The sequence below is a fragment of the Mastomys coucha genome, unplaced genomic scaffold (assembly GCF_008632895.1).
Source record: "Mastomys coucha isolate ucsf_1 unplaced genomic scaffold, UCSF_Mcou_1 pScaffold20, whole genome shotgun sequence".
NCBI classification, from domain to species: domain Eukaryota; kingdom Metazoa; phylum Chordata; class Mammalia; order Rodentia; family Muridae; genus Mastomys; species Mastomys coucha.
The window spans coordinates 116,737,803-116,754,520 of record NW_022196903.1 but is presented as its reverse complement, the minus strand read 5'-3'; the positions used below and the strand labels follow the sequence as shown (position 1 = coordinate 116,754,520).

Genomic DNA, 16,718 nt, shown 5'->3' with positions numbered 1-16,718 from the left:
TTTTGGTTTTTTGGTTTTTCTGTTTTTTTTGAGACAGGGTTTCTCTGTGTAGCCCTGGCTGTCCTGGAACTCACTCTGTAGACCAAGGCTGGCCTCAAACTCATTAATATGCCTGCCTCTGCCTCCCAAGTGCTGGGATTAAAGGCGTGTGCCCCCCAACTTTCTTTTGATTAGTGTTGGCACAGTATGCTCCTGCATGCCTTGTTAATCTACTGTTGTCTCTTACTCCTTTTTATTTTTTTTTTTGAGAATTTCATACTTGTACACATTGTGTTTAGAACTAATTCACCCCTTGTTCCCTCTCCTAAACCTCCTCCTTTGTCCACACCACCTATCCTCACAACCACATGTGCTCTGTTTTTTTTTTTTAAGCCAAGTGAGTCCACTTAGGTCTAATATATATGCAGGAATTTAGGAGCATGTACTCTAGCAGGAGTAACCTTACATTTCCTGCACCACTAAGGGAAGCTAGTCCTCCCTGAGGGTTTCATGTGAACTAGCACAAAGTCGAGTCTTGGCAGTTTTTTGTTTTTCTGGTTGAGTATTGTGTTTTACTCTCATTTGTTTCTGTTTTATATTCATACATTTAGTGAACTCACCTTAAATTGATTATTGATCTGTATAATGAATATCATGTGAGAACTTTCTGTATGTGGATGGTTGACCCTTTTTTGTCATCTTCTCTTTATCTGACTTCTTTAGGTTTAATTGAATATTTTCCATTCTACTTTTCTCTTAGAATATCAGTTATAGTTAAAAAAAAATTCTGGTGGCTTTCTAATATGTTCAAGACGTACTTACAAATACTGCTAGTCCCTCCAATGCTAGCACATTTGGCAACTCTTCTGCTTCCTCTTTCCTATTTGTTGTAGCAGTGCTGTCAAGCGTTTCATTTATCTGAAGATGTAGCCCCATGGTATTGTATCCATTTTGTGGTTTTGAGCAGACTATATCCTACTAGATAAATAAAGAAAATACAATGCTCAATTTTTACTATGGTATTCTACTTTGTTGCTCCTCTTGTCTCTATGTCAGTTTAATTTTCTAGCTAGTACAATTTTCCTTTTCTCTGAAAGTTTTTTTAACATGGCTACAAGGCTGGAACGTAAACAAATATAATAACCTGTAATACCTCTGTTTAAATATGTTAGAAATTATGTTTTTCTTTCTAACTAGCTTAAAGTGTGCTTTATGTGTGACTTCACATATCTTCAGGTTTGGTTAACTTACCCCACTCTATTCTCTCTGACTCCCATCCTTCTTCGCAGCTCTCCATGTGGCACTCTGTTCTCTCCGACTCCCAGGTTTGGTTAACTTACCCCACTCTATTCTCTCTGACTTCCATCCTTCTTTGCAGCTCTCCATCACATGATTCTCTACATTTCTATACCACATGTATTGTGCTTTTCCCTCCCTCCACATTTACAAATTTCATATCTGAAATTTTTATTTTATTAGAACTTTCTCAAGGAATTTATAGTTGTGAAAAAATTGTATTTTTTCTGAAAAACTATTATGCAAAAAGTTTAAAACATCTTTTTCATATCGTTCTTATTAGTCAAAAACAGAATCTTGTGGCCAGAGTCCTCCTTTCATCACCAAGTGACTGAGAAAATTTCAGTTTTCAAATTTAATAGTGGTTACAGTGTTGGTAAATAGCATATGCCTATGCTAATGTCTATATACAGCCCTACTGCAACCATGAATTTGTCCTAAGATAAACATTTGATAAGCAGAACAATATAAAGTCACAGGAATATACAGTTAGAGAAAGAGAGGGCAGTGACTTTTACTGCAAATTCTGACAGTTATTTTCTCTTTTAGCTCCATCCATTCTTACAAAGGGGCCAACTTGGGAGAAGCATCAATGAGGAGAATGCTGTGGACAAGGAAATTTCAGCAACCAAGCTTGACATCTTTAATTACCAGTCTTTGCAGAGCAATACCAAAGCTCAAGTGCAAGTTGGCGAGTTTCTCTTTGAGTCTCACGGTGTTCAGCATCTTTCTCTAAATGAAGAACTCATAACGTGGGGTGAACACCACAATCAGGTGAGTGTCTTTAAAGTCAACACTGTGTGCTGTTCTCAGAGTGGAATTCCTCAGAGAACAGGGTTAAGGGACTGCTGAGTGCCATGAGGCTGAGAGTGTCCTGACTTTGTCTTTTCCAATGCTGAGTACCAGAACTTCCTGCCTGCAGAATCACTGTAAGAATTACAGATTCATTTTGGATTAATCCTTCAGATAGTTTAATCCTTGTAATGATCATATATACCCATGGCCTACCTAGAAAGAAAAGAAAGAAAACATTTTGTGCAGTTATCTGAATGTATCTTAGAGGTCAAGGCTTTAGTGGAAGTAACCGCCTTTGGTCAATAAGTAAGGACATGTAAACAAAACCAGAATGTGCAAATAACGTATTTGTAAACATAACTTTTAGTTTCATGAAGTTAATTGCCATTTCTGAGGCTTACTACTTCTATCTGCTAACCTCTGCCTATTTTTGTTTGTTTCTGGATTCCTTACAGTCTATTCTAGGCTTAGAATCTTTATAGCCTTTGAGATATAATGCTGAATAAACTCACCCTCTCTTTCTGAGTTCTGGCTGGCTGGTTCAACTCAGCTATTCTGGCTCAAACTCTTCTCTAAGCTGACTGGTTCAATCTGACTTCTCTCAGTTTACCCTGCTTGGCCTCATACTAACTTTGGCAATATGTTCTAATCTTTTGGCTTCTTTTCATATTCTGGCTGGTTCTGTCATTACCTATGACTAGCTTGTTCTCCCTGCAACCTGTCTCTGTACATCTGTCCAAGCAAAACACATTGCCCCTCAACCCTCATGTACTGTTCCCTTAAGTTGCTGACAGAAGCCATCTAGGAAAGCCTATGACAAGCAAGTACGTTTTCTATAGATAACCCTCTTTTCTGTGGTTGCAATGGGTCCACTCTGAGAGGCAAAGTCCTCAGATATTGCTTCTCTTTCCTCTCACTATTCCATAGCTTAATGGTTTCCTGGGTATTTCCCACTCTATTGGGTAGACTTCCTCCAGAATCAATATGAAGTTATACTTTCATGTAGTAATGTTGTTTTGATCAATTGATGATTTCTTAGTTGCTGCTCATGATTTTATAGAGCTCCTAAATTGATACAACTATCCTCAAGGATCCTATAGAATAAAAGTTTCAAATAGATCTCTGTAAACTTTCATGGATCATGGACTAACTATACTAAGGAAAAAAAACCCAGAGTTGGAACAAATTAATTATCAAGGAAAAGGCATTTATTCAAAGTTATATCCAAGAAATAGCTGACATGTGTTCACTGTGGAAAAGCAAGGACACTTGCTTTGTACTTATAATGAGCTTATACAATGAGTCACTGCTTTGAGTTTACAATCTCCTTCTGCTGCAACTCCCTTTTGTTTAACATTTTGAGTATGAGGTAATTTTTTTCTTACATAGAAGGTTTTTGTAACTAAAAAGCTATAAAAAACTGAAAGCATAAATAAAGGCTTGATGTAGCCTCTTTCTTCTTCTCCCAATGTGTGTTTTTCTGTGTCCCTGACTTTCTCTCTCTGTCTCTCTGTCTCTGTCTCTTTCTTACTGGCTCAGGAAGAGTTAACAAAGATTGAGCCTCTTCCCTGGCTAGCAAGAGGTCCCTGAGTCAGTGGCCAAAGAGCTCAAGTAACTAAGTTTCTTTTCTTAGTCACCTCCTGCTTTCAGCAGGAGTCAATTGCAAGAAGTCATCAGCTTTTGGCCAAGGATGAACAAACCAAGTTAATTGCTAGAAGTCACCAGCTTCTGCCCTTAGAATAGAGAGAGTTAAATAGCCAGAAGCCATCAGTTTCTGGGCTCCAGAACAATAAGAGTGTATTAATGGCCAGAGGTCCTCAGGCTTTGACCTTCATCTGTCATTGTTTCCTACCTCAGTATCTGATTGTAGAAACTAGGACCTCAGTAAATTGCCCCTTTTCTGTCTATTCTTGTGAGAATTGGTTGTATCCTTTCTCTGACTCATTCTGTCAAATCTTTCTCTGATTTGTCACTTTGCCTGCCCCTCAATTAGAAGTTACCTTCAAATATGGGTGCTTCTTCTACAAACTAACTTTATCTTCTTTATTTGGGATTGAGGATGACTGAGCCATACCACAACTAGACTGAGCCGTACCACAAGTAGAAACAGATGTTTTCAGTAAATAACATAATCTCAGGGTTCACAGTGTGATTATACATCCTATGACAAGTATTTCTGTATTTGAATGTAAAACTATATGCATATTCACATCCTTATTGTTGGAATTGTTCACAATAACATCTCTGTGATGTGATAAAAAGATGTGATACATAGTAATGGGGAATATTGTGGTCTTCAAGATACCCAATAAGTTTTCTCCAATGGAAGACTCTGGGTATATCAACCACCCCAAGCAGGTCTCATGTTCAGGAGTAGTTGGATAACACAAGAAAGAAATCCACAATATTGATATATACAATTTTATTTGGTTACAATTTGGTGGGTTTTGTTTTGCTTTGTTTGCTTTTTGTGCTTTTGAATTTTATTTCTAGGTTTTGTGACTTGTTTTGTTTTGTTGGGGGAGGATTTCAGTTTGTTTTGTTTTGTTTTGTTTTTTTGAGAAAGAACTTAGATTTGAGTGGGTTGAGAAAGGGAGAGGACCTGGACAGACATGGGGAAGTAAAAGGACATGATCAAAATATATACAATCTATATAATTGTATTAAATATAATGAAACACATTATATAAAAAAACCAGATCAATGAAATAAAGTAAAGCAAGAGTTCAAAAGGGAGAGAGAAGGAGAGAGAGAAAGAAAGAGATCAATAGACACTTTGGCTTCACACTCTCTAAAAGCATGGTATTTCTGTGGTTGTTACAGTACACAGATATCCTGCTGAAATTTACCATCTGGATGCTAATATTGAAAGTCATGAACTGACTGACTTCCTCTCATGCCTCCTATATAGACTCCTTTTGCTGTTTGCAATCAAAATTGTCCACATGGATTTAGGAAATCACTTGTTGAAGGGAAACCATTTTGTTGTTATGATTGTATCCCATGTGCAGATGGAGAGATTGCAAATGAAACAGGTATTTATAAAATGATTCTGAATGTGGAAATTTGTAGAAATGGTTCTGAAAGTTGAAAATTCTAGAAATGTTTCTGAATGTCGAAATGATTTACCACGGGATAGGGGTAAGTAACAGAACACCTGAAGACACAACTATATCTAAGTAGCTAACTCTCAATACTTTAAAAGAAGTACTTGCTGGAGGGGGGTGGCAAAGGCTTTAATCCCAACTCTCAGTTTGAGGATTTCTGAATTCAAGGCCATCTTTATAAACAGAATGAGTTCCAGGACAGCCAGGGCTGCACAGAGAAACCCTCTCCTGAAAAAGAAAACAGAAAACAAACAAAAATCTTGATTTCAACCCAGTCATTTTTGTTATTGATGTTTGTTTATCTATTTATTTCATTTGCTATGCTGCCTGTATTGGTCTCAAACTCCTGGGCTCCAGCAATCCTCCAGGCTCTGCCTCCTGGGTGACTAAGACCACAGGAGTGTTCTGCATCTGGTCCAGCTTTGTCTTCTGCACAACTGTATTGAGTTTAAGTTTCTTTTCTTTGTATTCCTACCTTCCACTAATAGTTCTATTACAGTTGTAGCAATATTAATGAGTAAAGTTAGTGCTCTCTGTATACTATAAACAGTTAGTGCTTCTTGTATACCCTAAACTGTGGGATGTATTATAAAGCATGACCTTATTTCATACTTACAATAAATACTAATAATAATTAAGCTTCAGAGAAACTATATAAATTGCTATGATCATATAACCTGTAGACAGCTGAGACAAAACACAGACTTATCAAATGAGAGGAACTGCTAAAATCATATCAGAGTGACATTGATGGCAGATACAGCACTCCTTTTCTGGAACTCTGGGACCACTGGGATGACAGGACCCTGGGACTACTTCCTATGGTAAATTGTAGAATCTCTGTAAATATTTGTTTATGACTAAATTAGTATTTCCTGTATGATTTAATATGTTTTCTTTGGTAATACTTTGATTCCTGTGGAAGCTCTCATTATGGATATCCTGATATAGTAAACCAGCATAAGGCCAGTTGCAACCAAGCACTGAGAGATCCAGAGAGAGAGCGATGTATAGGGCTGTGAGTGATGTTCAGAGCTTTGAGTGGTGTTTGGAGCTATGAGTGATGTGCAGGGATATGAGTGATGTGTAGGGCTGTGAATATGTTTGAGGCTGTGAGCGATGTGCAGGCCTGTGAGTGATGTGTATCCTTACTTCACATCTAACATCTATTTCAAAGCACATGTTTTTTCATGCCTATTTTGTTCTCCTGAATGAAATCTTTACTTTCCAAAGTCTATTTAAAATAATGTCCTTTGCTTTTATTGGTAGCAAAGTAGTGGTAGGCTAGACTATTTCTTAAGTGCTGATCTTGAAGACAAGCACTACCAAGTCCTTGTCCTTTATACTTCTTTTTTTTTTTTTAAATTTTATATTGGTTGGATTCAGTGTGGGTTCTTTGGCTCACTGGCTTTTCAGTGGCTGCTAATACTTCATTATATGCTTCTTAGAACTTGCATCTATTCACCTGTGATAGCTCAACAAGATTTGTTTCCTGTGTATCATTTTTCTTCAAAACTACTACTTATATCAAATGATATATTCTTCAAAATCAAGAGGGAGAATGAACAGAACCGATAGCCAAGCACATAGACTTTGGATCATGACCATGAAGAAGCCATTATCCCTAAAACAACCTGTGTACACCACTGGAAAAACAAGGCTTTAATTACTCTTTGGAAGAGAAATTAACAGTATAGAATGATCAATACTTTGCTGATATTTTTAGAAATATCTTTGGGACATATAAAATCACAATTGAATATGCAATTGTTTCCTTTCTTCTGTTTTCTTTTCTTTTATTTTATTTTGCTTTATTTTGAGACCAGACCTCACTTTAAAATCTGTCTGGCCTGGCCAAGAATATGGTGTGTAAACCAGGCTGGCGGGTAGCCCTCCAGAGTGCTAGAATTACAGGTGTGCAGCATGTTGCCTTGCTGTAAATATTTTTCTAATTAAAGATGAGTCCCTTGCAAGGTATCTTTCAGAGTAAATGAAGTATATGCTTAGTGAATAAGACATCCCATTCCACTGCATTTATCTTAAATATTTAAAGACTTACTTTTACCTATGTCCTTTTTTTATTATTTTTATTTTATTTTTTTTATGGGGTTTAGACCTTTTTTAAATTTTTTTTCCTCTTTTTGTCTTCATTTTTTGTCTTTTATTTATTTATGTACTTCCACTCTAGATTTTACCCCCCTTCCCCCAGTCCATCCCTGGACTATTCCTCATCCCATACCTCCTTCCCCTTCCCCCATCTCAGTGAGGATGTCCACACCAAACACCCAACCAGACCTCTGAACCTCTAGTCCCTTGAGAGTTTGGTGCATCTTCTCTGACTGAACCCAGACCTGGCAGTCCTCTGTTGTATATGTGTTGGAGGTCTCATATGAGCTGGTATATGAAGCCTGGTTGGTGGTCTAGTGTTTGAGAGATCTTGGGGGTCCAGGTTAATAGAGACTGCTGGTCCTCCTACAGGGTCACTCTCCTCCTCAGGTCCTTCCAGCCTTTTCCTAATTGAACCACAGGGGTCAGCAGCTTCTGTCCATTGGTTGGGTGCAAATATCTGCATCTGACTCTTTCAGCGGCTTGTTGTGTCTTCTGGAGGTGAAGAAAATTGCTAAATCTTTGTGGAAAAGTACAGGAAACTCGGGTAACTTAAATATATGTAATAAATATTATTAAAAATTAAGTGCAAAATTATTTTTCCTTTAATAAACTTCTAATCAGAGTTCAATCAAGGATATTAAGGAACTGAACCAAAACAAGCTTTTTTCTTTTTCTTTTTCTTTTTTTTTTCTTTTTTATCCAAAGAAAAACTATTCACCTAAAATGTATTGCCCTCAGCATTATTTCTAAAAATGATGATACGTCCTTTGGTAAAAACCAAAATGAAAGAATCAAAAGAAAATACTACAGTTCCTAAACATAGATGTCAGTAAACGCTAGGAAGTTTTACTTTCTAGGCCTGCCTTTCAGAGGCCTGCTCTACAGATTAGTTCTCTTTTGGAGGTAGCTGCGGGGGGAAAGAGCATTGGTGGGAGCGGGGAGATTTGGTTTAAGAGAAACTTAGGATTGTTGTTAACATTAAAAGATTTACCTGTCTTAAGTCTAAGGTACTTAACAGTGGTAGCTGGCCTGCCTTTCTCAGTTCTTCTTGAGGCCAGAAACTTCAGCCTCTGGCATTTAACACCTCATAGTAAAACAGCTGGGAATTAAGTAAAGTAGATTTTGTTCTTATCTCTGCAGGAACTTGGAGTCTGTGACTCTTAGCCTGCTAGGGAAAGTCTCAGGAAGAAAAAGGGACACTCTGAAAAGTGATTTTAATTTTTATTTCCAAGTTCTTCTCCAAAAAAGTCTCTCCTCCAAAAATTTTCTCTCTCAAAAGTTCTTGCCAATTTCTAAGTTCCCTTTTAATTTCTAAGTTATGCTACTCTGCTGCCCTCCTTTCTATCTTGCTCTCTCCTCTTGCTTTGATGTAATAATGGCCTACAAGATATTCATTCCTAGTTTTTTGTGCTGTTTCTAGGGGAATAGATTGCATGGTTTTTCCAATCCTGTCCTTTTTTATTTTTTATTGTTTTACAAAAGTTCACTAAAAGTACAAGCATAAATCCAAATCATCAATTGAATAATAATTTTATGACAGAGATTGTTTACATATGTATCCATTAAAATGGAACATATATTACCTGTCATTAGCCCTACAAATTTATTGAAATTTAATACCCATAATTTTTGTGATTAAGTTATTATTGAAGTTTTGTTTAGATAAACCTTTTCAATATTTTATTTTCTGTCCTTGCACCTACACTATATCATTAGTTCTCTTTTTATGACTTTTGGTTAATTATTTTACAGCCTCTTAGAGTATGTTCTAAGTTGTAGATGTCTGCTTTCTATCTCAGAATCAATTTCCTGATGACACATGAAGACTGGCTGAATTATCATTGTAGTTTTAATATCACAGCAGATTTAATAGTAGTCCTATTATATGGGGTTTTATAATTATTAGTATAATTTTAGGGATTCTTACCAGATCATCATTAAGAATTAAAGAATCATCTATTTGTCTGTATAGAATCATTACAAGAGAGTACATCTTAGTTAATCAACAGAAATTTCCTTCAAAGGGCTAATATATGGTGGTGTATGTGTGTGTGTGTGTGTGTGTGTGTGTATGTGTGTGTGTATGCTTGTTTTTGTGCACAATAACAGGAAAAGCATATTAATATCAGGGATCTTTCCTCATATGTAATTCCTTTGGTCTTGCCTAGAAGGGCAAATCCATGTTGACTTGACAGTCCATGGTGAAACTGCAGCAGGTTACCTGCTCCTGCTTGCTGTGGTGATACAAGTGGGTTCTGATGACTCCAAGTAGCCTTGGTTTCTGTTGTTTATGTTCTTGCCCATGCCTCTTGCCATCTGGTTATCTCTGATGTTAGCTGGTCTTGCTCTCAAACTGTGGCTTGTCCCCTGTAAGCCTGTGTGTCAGTACTCCTGGAAGACCAGTTCTCTACAGGAGGAATTTGGGCATGGAGACCTGTGTCACAGGGTCAGCTCTGGGGTGCAGACAGAAAAGAGAAGGATCCTGTCCCTGGCTGTTTCTTGGTTCCTGTGTCCTGATGACTCTGGGCAGGTCCCTCTTGTGTCAGGAATTTGAGCCAAAGTGGTGGTCTCACTTGTGCTCACAGGTATGTTGGCACTCCCTGGCTATATTTGGGTATGGGGAGCTATGGTACAAGGTCAGTTCCAGGTACAGTTCCTAACCCAAAACATCCAGGAAAACCAGGACACAATGAGAACACCAAACCTAAGGAAAATAGGTATAGAAGAGTGAAGACTCCCAAATTAAAGGGCCAGTAAATATCTTCAACAAGCTTATAGAAGAAAACTTCCCTAACCTAAAGAAAGGGATGTCCATAAACATACAAGAAGCCTACAGAACTCTAAATAGATTGGACCAGAAAAGAAATTCTTTCCATTACATAATAGTCAAAACATCAAATGCACAAAACAAAGAAAGTATATTAAAAACAGTAAGGAAAAAGGGTCAAGTAACATATAAAGGCAGACCTATCAGAATTACACTAGACTTCTTACCAGAGACTATAAAAGCTAGAAGATCCTTGGCAGATGTCATACAGACCCTAAGAGAACACAAATGCCAGCCTAGGCTACTATACCCAGGGAAAAACACTCAATTATCATAGATGGAGAAACCAAGATATTCCATGACAAAATGATATTTATATAATATTTTTCCACAAATCCAGCCCTACAAAGGATAATAGATGGAAAACACCAACACAGAGGGAAACTTCACCCTAGAAAAAACAAGAAAGTAATCATTTTTCAACAAACCCAAAAGAAGATAGCCACACAAACAAAAAAATAACATCAAAAATAACTGGCAGCAACATTCACTATTCCTTAAATCTTTTAACATCATTGGACTCAATTCCCCAATAAAAAGACATAGACTAACAAACTGGATACATAAATAGGGCCCAGCATTTTGCTGTATACAGGAAGTCTATCTTAGTGTCAAAAGTAGACACTACCTCAGAATAAAGGGCTGGAAAATAATCTTCCAAGAAAATTGTCCCAAGAAACAAGCTGAACTAGCCATTCTAATATCGAATAAAATCAACTTTCAACCAAATGTTTTTTAAAAAGATAAGGAAGGATACTCCATACTGATCGAAGGAAAAATTTACAAAGAGGAAACACATTGACTCTGAACATAGAGTTATAGTATATATTAATGACTCATTCCTTCTTAAGAACACTCTCCCCATTGATACTGTTTCTTTTCCCTCAACTGTAAAGAATCACATGTGAAAATGTGTGTCAGAATAGGCCAATGTAGCTCAGCCATTGCCAGTGATGTACTTCTGTTTATTAGTAAAGTAGAAATTTAGCATAATTTATTAAATCATATTTAGTATTATATTCTTATTAAATCAAAAGATGGTATTATTTGGTCAGGCTCAACTTATTTCAATGTATTTCATTTAGAAAATATTAAAAATTTTCTTTTCATCTATTGACTAAATGTCCTTCTTAATTTGATGGCTGATATTGGGGTGCGTGGGGCATTGCATGGAAGTAAGAGGAACTCAGGGGCTCTCACTGGAGAGATGGTAGTCAGAGGGACTAGTGAGATGGCCCAGCAGGAACCCTGTGGCCTAGCAGTGCTGGAGAGTTGGCAGGCCAAGAGACCATGTAAGTGAGATTACCATACGGGAGCCCTGTGGCCCAACAGTTGCCTGCACTAATGTGGGAACATGCTAGCTCACATTTTTTAATATTTCCAGAAATTGGTGGCACCCAATGTGGGGCAAAAATCCACTAGAAATTTTAAGATACTAGCCTAGAATTAGAGTTTTATTTTTATTTATTTTTATTATTTTGTTAAGTGAGTAACTGGGTAGCACTAAAAGCGAGTCACATGACTCAAGTGCAGGGAGTTGAAGCGAAGAAGCTGCTAGCAGCACTGAGTGGAAAATTACAGGCTGCTCTGAGTTAGGAAAAGAATAAAGTTGGCTGCTCTAGGTAGAGAGCTAAACCTTAAGATGGTATAAAATTGCTTTATATGACTTGCAGGATAGTCAGAGTCTGTGTAACATGGGCTCCATGGGAATCTTGAGTGTTTTGTCCTGCTTGGAAACATAAGAAAGCCTAAGTATAGGCACATACAGTATCTTAGTTTACTTCATTTGTTTTAGATTGTTTTAATTTTAACTAGGTTAGGGAACATTTGTCACTGACTCCAGAGTAGAAAGTACTATGATAATCATTGCCTGCTTTGAACAGATATTAATTATCAATGTCTGCGGCTCCAGGTAGAGAGATTAACAGACGGCTATTATACAGGTATTAATAAAATATGTCTGTGGCTCTGGGAGGCAGAAAGCCAAACAGAAAGATGATGTAGATTGCTTAGCCAGCCACAGGATGCTCATATTCTGTGTAACGTGGGCTCCATGAAAATCTTGAGTGTTTTATACTGCTTGGCAAAATAGGAAAGACCTAAGTATAGACACATACAGTACCTTAGTTTACTTCTGTTGTTTTCAATTGCTTTAATTCTCAAAATGGGTGTGATTTTCAGTTTTGTGGTTACATTATTCCTGTGGGAGACAAGTCATAATGGTTTTTCTGGTTACTGGCTCAAAGATATGCTATTTTGGAAGAAAGGTTCTGATTTTGCATTCTTAGGAAAGGTGCTTAGTATCTGTATACCTTCTAGAGTAAGGTGAATCATATTTGATAGAGGTAAACCACCAGAAAATTAGATTCCAGAGACTAAAGTTTTGTTTTGAGATTTATATATTACAGAGTATACAGCCTTGGTGAATTCCCTCATCAGACATGATGAACTGACCTGTTTGAACTACTGATGTCCTGGACCTTCAGCCAAATCAGTCAAAACACAAATATCAGAAACTGATCAATCCTATTTCCCTACCTCCTCTTCCCTTCATAATATTTCAATGCCCATATTCAGCTTGAAGTTATGGAGTGTCATCGACTCAGTTCCCTGGGTTTTGGGGCTGGAGAGGGACATTAATTGGTTGTGTTTCTAGAGAATGTAGAAATGGTCATATTGGAACAGAGAGGAACAGCTAGAATTAATTGCATAACCATAATCTCACTTGGTAGAAATCTCTTTAATTGTTCCGAAGCTGCAGTCATAGTTTCTTAAATGGTACACAATTTATTTTGGTACAAAAATCAAGGATTTCATTGATATAAATTTCTTCTATTGATATAAAATTTTGTAAGTAAAAGGATTAGACCTAGTTCTTCTATAACTGATTTTAATTTGATCTGAGATATTTAGCCTGTGAGTTTAGGGCCAAATAGGAAATTCATGGCTCTGAGTTTATTGTTAAATTGTTTTCAAGATTTTAATTAGAAATGCCTGAGCATAGTTAACAGATAACTGTCCAGATTACTTTACATAGATAGTTGGTTTTTAAAAAACATCAAAAATCCACAAAATGTGATACTTAATGTTATTTATCCACTTGTTGTTTAGACTAGTCTGCTCGTAATAGCTTTCATTGTCTTGGATTCAAAGGAGAAATTGAGCATCTATGAGTTACTCCAGATGTGGGAAGACAGTCACTAGGCAATAATTGCCTCATTTCATTTACAGACTTAAGACTGTTCCAATAAAGGACACAATTACAAGTTAGGACAGCTTGGTTCTGCTGAGACACAATAGGTTATTCCTTAATATCCTGTTTCTCTAAGGTCTGTCAGATGATCCTGGGCCAGAAGCCTGAAGACTGATGCTCCAACATTTTGAAGTAAGGGAGTGTCCAGGTGATCAGCAGTCTCTATAAATCGGCTAAGTTTTAGACACGGTTAGGATTCCTATATATTTTCAGTTAATATCAGTCATTCCTAGATTTATGATGGGTTTGAGGACTTAGAGTCTCATAGCCAACCCAGGCTATTTACTTTGAGGGAACAGATGTGAGAGGATGGTTTTCAGATGGCATTATATTTGAAGCCAGGACGTAAGCCAGGTGTAGAATTATCGTCTTTTAAGTTAGGATAGAGGAAAGTATTCAACTTTATTGGCAAAAGTTTTGGACTGGTTGTTAGGTTTATCTTACAAAATATAAATTACAAAATGGTTATAGCTGTGCTCAATTTATATTTTGAGAGAAAGTGTTTTTTTGTCTTTATTTATTTAATTAAACAGAAAGGGTGATGTGTTGCAGAATTTTCCCTGTCCAATTACATTAGGGCAGTGGCAGACCTGTAATTAGACAAGGGAAAGGGAGGCAGAACTAAGAGCTGCAGAGACAGAGAGCATCTTAAGGGAGGGGAGAGAGAGAGAGGAGAATGGAGGCTGATATGATGATTTCATAAGGTTAAAATAATTGGGATAAAGCTTTTATCATTATCAATTGGCTCTAAAATTATTATATTGGCATCTTGTAAATTGTGATTTTATTGATACATAAATCTGATTGGTTACCTACAAGCTTTAAGAGTTTTAATTCTACCAGGTAATTGGGTGATTTGATGGTTGACTATGGGTGCATAGGGCATAGCGTGGAAGTGATAGGAGCTCTGGGGCCCCCACTGGAGAGATGGTAGGCAGAGGGAGATGGCCTGGAAGGAGCCCTGTGGCCCACTGGGGCTGAAAGTTGGTGGGCCAAGAGACCACATAAGTGAGACCACCTGGCTTGAGTCCTGTAGCCCATCAGTTGCTGGCTCTAGCACGGGAACATGCTGGCTCACATTTTGTAATATTTCCCACAACATTAATTTATGGTTAAAAAAAAGATCTTAGCTTCTTCTACATGTCTCCTAGCACCTTCCATAAAAACAACCAAGAACTGCCAGGTATAAGAGCACCAAGGATCATTGTGGTAGAGAAGGCAGAAAGGTTGTAAGGGCCAGATAGAGGAAATCTGTAGGGAATAATTTGTCAGACGTGACAGCGTCCATGAGCACATAAACTCACAGAGGCAAGTACCAGATCAAGCCAGACAAAATCCCAACATGGATGAGGGACAGGATCACATCTCACTCCTAGCTGGAAGTTATTACCAGTTGATGGCTGCTGGAAAGAGTTAGGTTTGTTTGATTTGTTTGGTCCTGATGGGCTGCCCATGTTATGGTAGTTGACCCTGGATTGATATGCATACAGGTAGCATAAAGCGAACTCTGTGGGCTAAAAAACAAAAAAGAAATAAAGTTGGGAGAAAAAAATTGTTGGAGAGACAGAGAGAAGGAGTTGCAGGGTCAAAAAATTGGTGCTAGACTTGATCAAAGCACGTGATATGCATGTTTGATAGTAGTAAGTTTTTTTTTAATAAACAAAGGTAACAAACAGAAAAATAGTAAAAGCTTCAAAATGAACTTTCTCTTTCTTTCATAAGTAATCAAATATAAATTTCATCTTGTCTGATTTCCTCTCAATATCATTTCTACATTTCTGATACTCTCATATTGTTCAAGTCCACACACTTTAGGAATATATTATGGATAGAGTGTATCTATTTTTCTCTCATGAAAAAAATTAACTTATTCATCTATTGTTTTTCAATATTATGGATCTGTGAATATATCCAGGCATGATTCCTTGAGAGTTCAACAATTGTTCTGTGAAAGATATACATCTCATAGTTACATCTGGCACTCTATGGGTTGAATGTAATAATCCAATCTGCCACATTTTCAGATATGGATCAATGCATCAAGTGTCCTGAAGATCAATATCCAAATGAGCAGAGGAATCAGTGTCTTTCTAAAATTACCACATTTTTGTCCCATGAAGATATTCTGGGAGCTATTTTGTTCTCCCTGGCCATTAGTTTATCTGCCTTTACAGCCATGATTTTAGGATTATTTATCCGCTATCATGACACACCCATCGTCAGAGCAAATAACAGAAACCTCAGCTATCTCCTCCTTGTTTCTCTAATGCTCTGTTTCTTCTGCTCTTTAATATTCATTGGCCAACCTAGCACAGTCACTTGTGTCTTGAGACAAATGATTTTTGGGATTGTATTTTCCATTGCCATTTCTGCTATCTTGGCAAAGACCTTCATTGTGGTTGTGGCCTTCAAAGCCATCAGACCAGGAAGCACCTTACGAATGTGGATGGTGACACGACTCTCAAATGCTATAGTCTTCTGTGGTTCCATCATTCAAGTGTGCATCTGTGCAGTCTGGCTGGGAACCTATCCCCCTTTCCCTGATGTGGACATGCAGTCAGAGTTTGGACAAATCATCCTGTGGTGTAATGAGGGGTCCACCCTTGCCTTCTATTGTGTCCTGGGTTACTTGGGCTTTCTGGCCACTCTCAGCTTGCTTATTGCTTTTGTGGCTAGAAGGCTACCTGACAGCTTCAATGAGGCAAAGTCAATCACATTCAGCATGCTGGTTTTCTGCACTGTGTGGATTTCTTTCATACCCACTTACCTGAGCTCCACAGGCAAAACCATGGTGGCTGTGGAAATTTTTTCAATTCTGGCCTCCAGTGCAGGCTTACTGGGCTGTATATTTCTTCCCAAATGCTATGTGATCCTACTGAGGTCAGGTGACCATTCAAGAAAGAAGTTCTTTAAATGACTTTCTTCTTTAGACAAAGGAATTTATTGTGATTTGTGTAAAATGAACCATGTTGGAATATTCAAAAGAGTGGTATGAATGAAGTCAATGCATTTCATCAGACAGTAGCATCTGCAATTTAATCATCTGTCCATGTAATCCTTTGAGCCAATTAGATACAGTCATCCAAGCCATCATTTTTGTGGAAACAAAAGTAACCTGTTTAAAAATATGCTTCCTCTCTGTTAGTCATATTTATGTTTACTCTTTATATACAATACAAGTTAATTTCAAAGTATTCACAAGTTTTGTAACAGAAATTTCATTGCTTCTCAATTCTAAAGATCCTCATAAACAAGACAATTTAGCATGTAAGTTTTAAAGTCTTGGGAGGGTTTTTTGATCTTCTCTGTGCTCAAGGGGAACAAGATGAATGAGACCTTAGGAAGAGTCACA

At 37.4% G+C, this 16,718-nt stretch overlaps 1 pseudogene; it reads left to right on the top strand.

The window, feature by feature from the left end:
* The window catches only part of LOC116098328, a 66,784-nt pseudogene extending 50,501 nt beyond the window's left edge, over positions 1–16,283 (top strand).
* Positions 16,284–16,718: the final 435 nt, after the last annotated feature.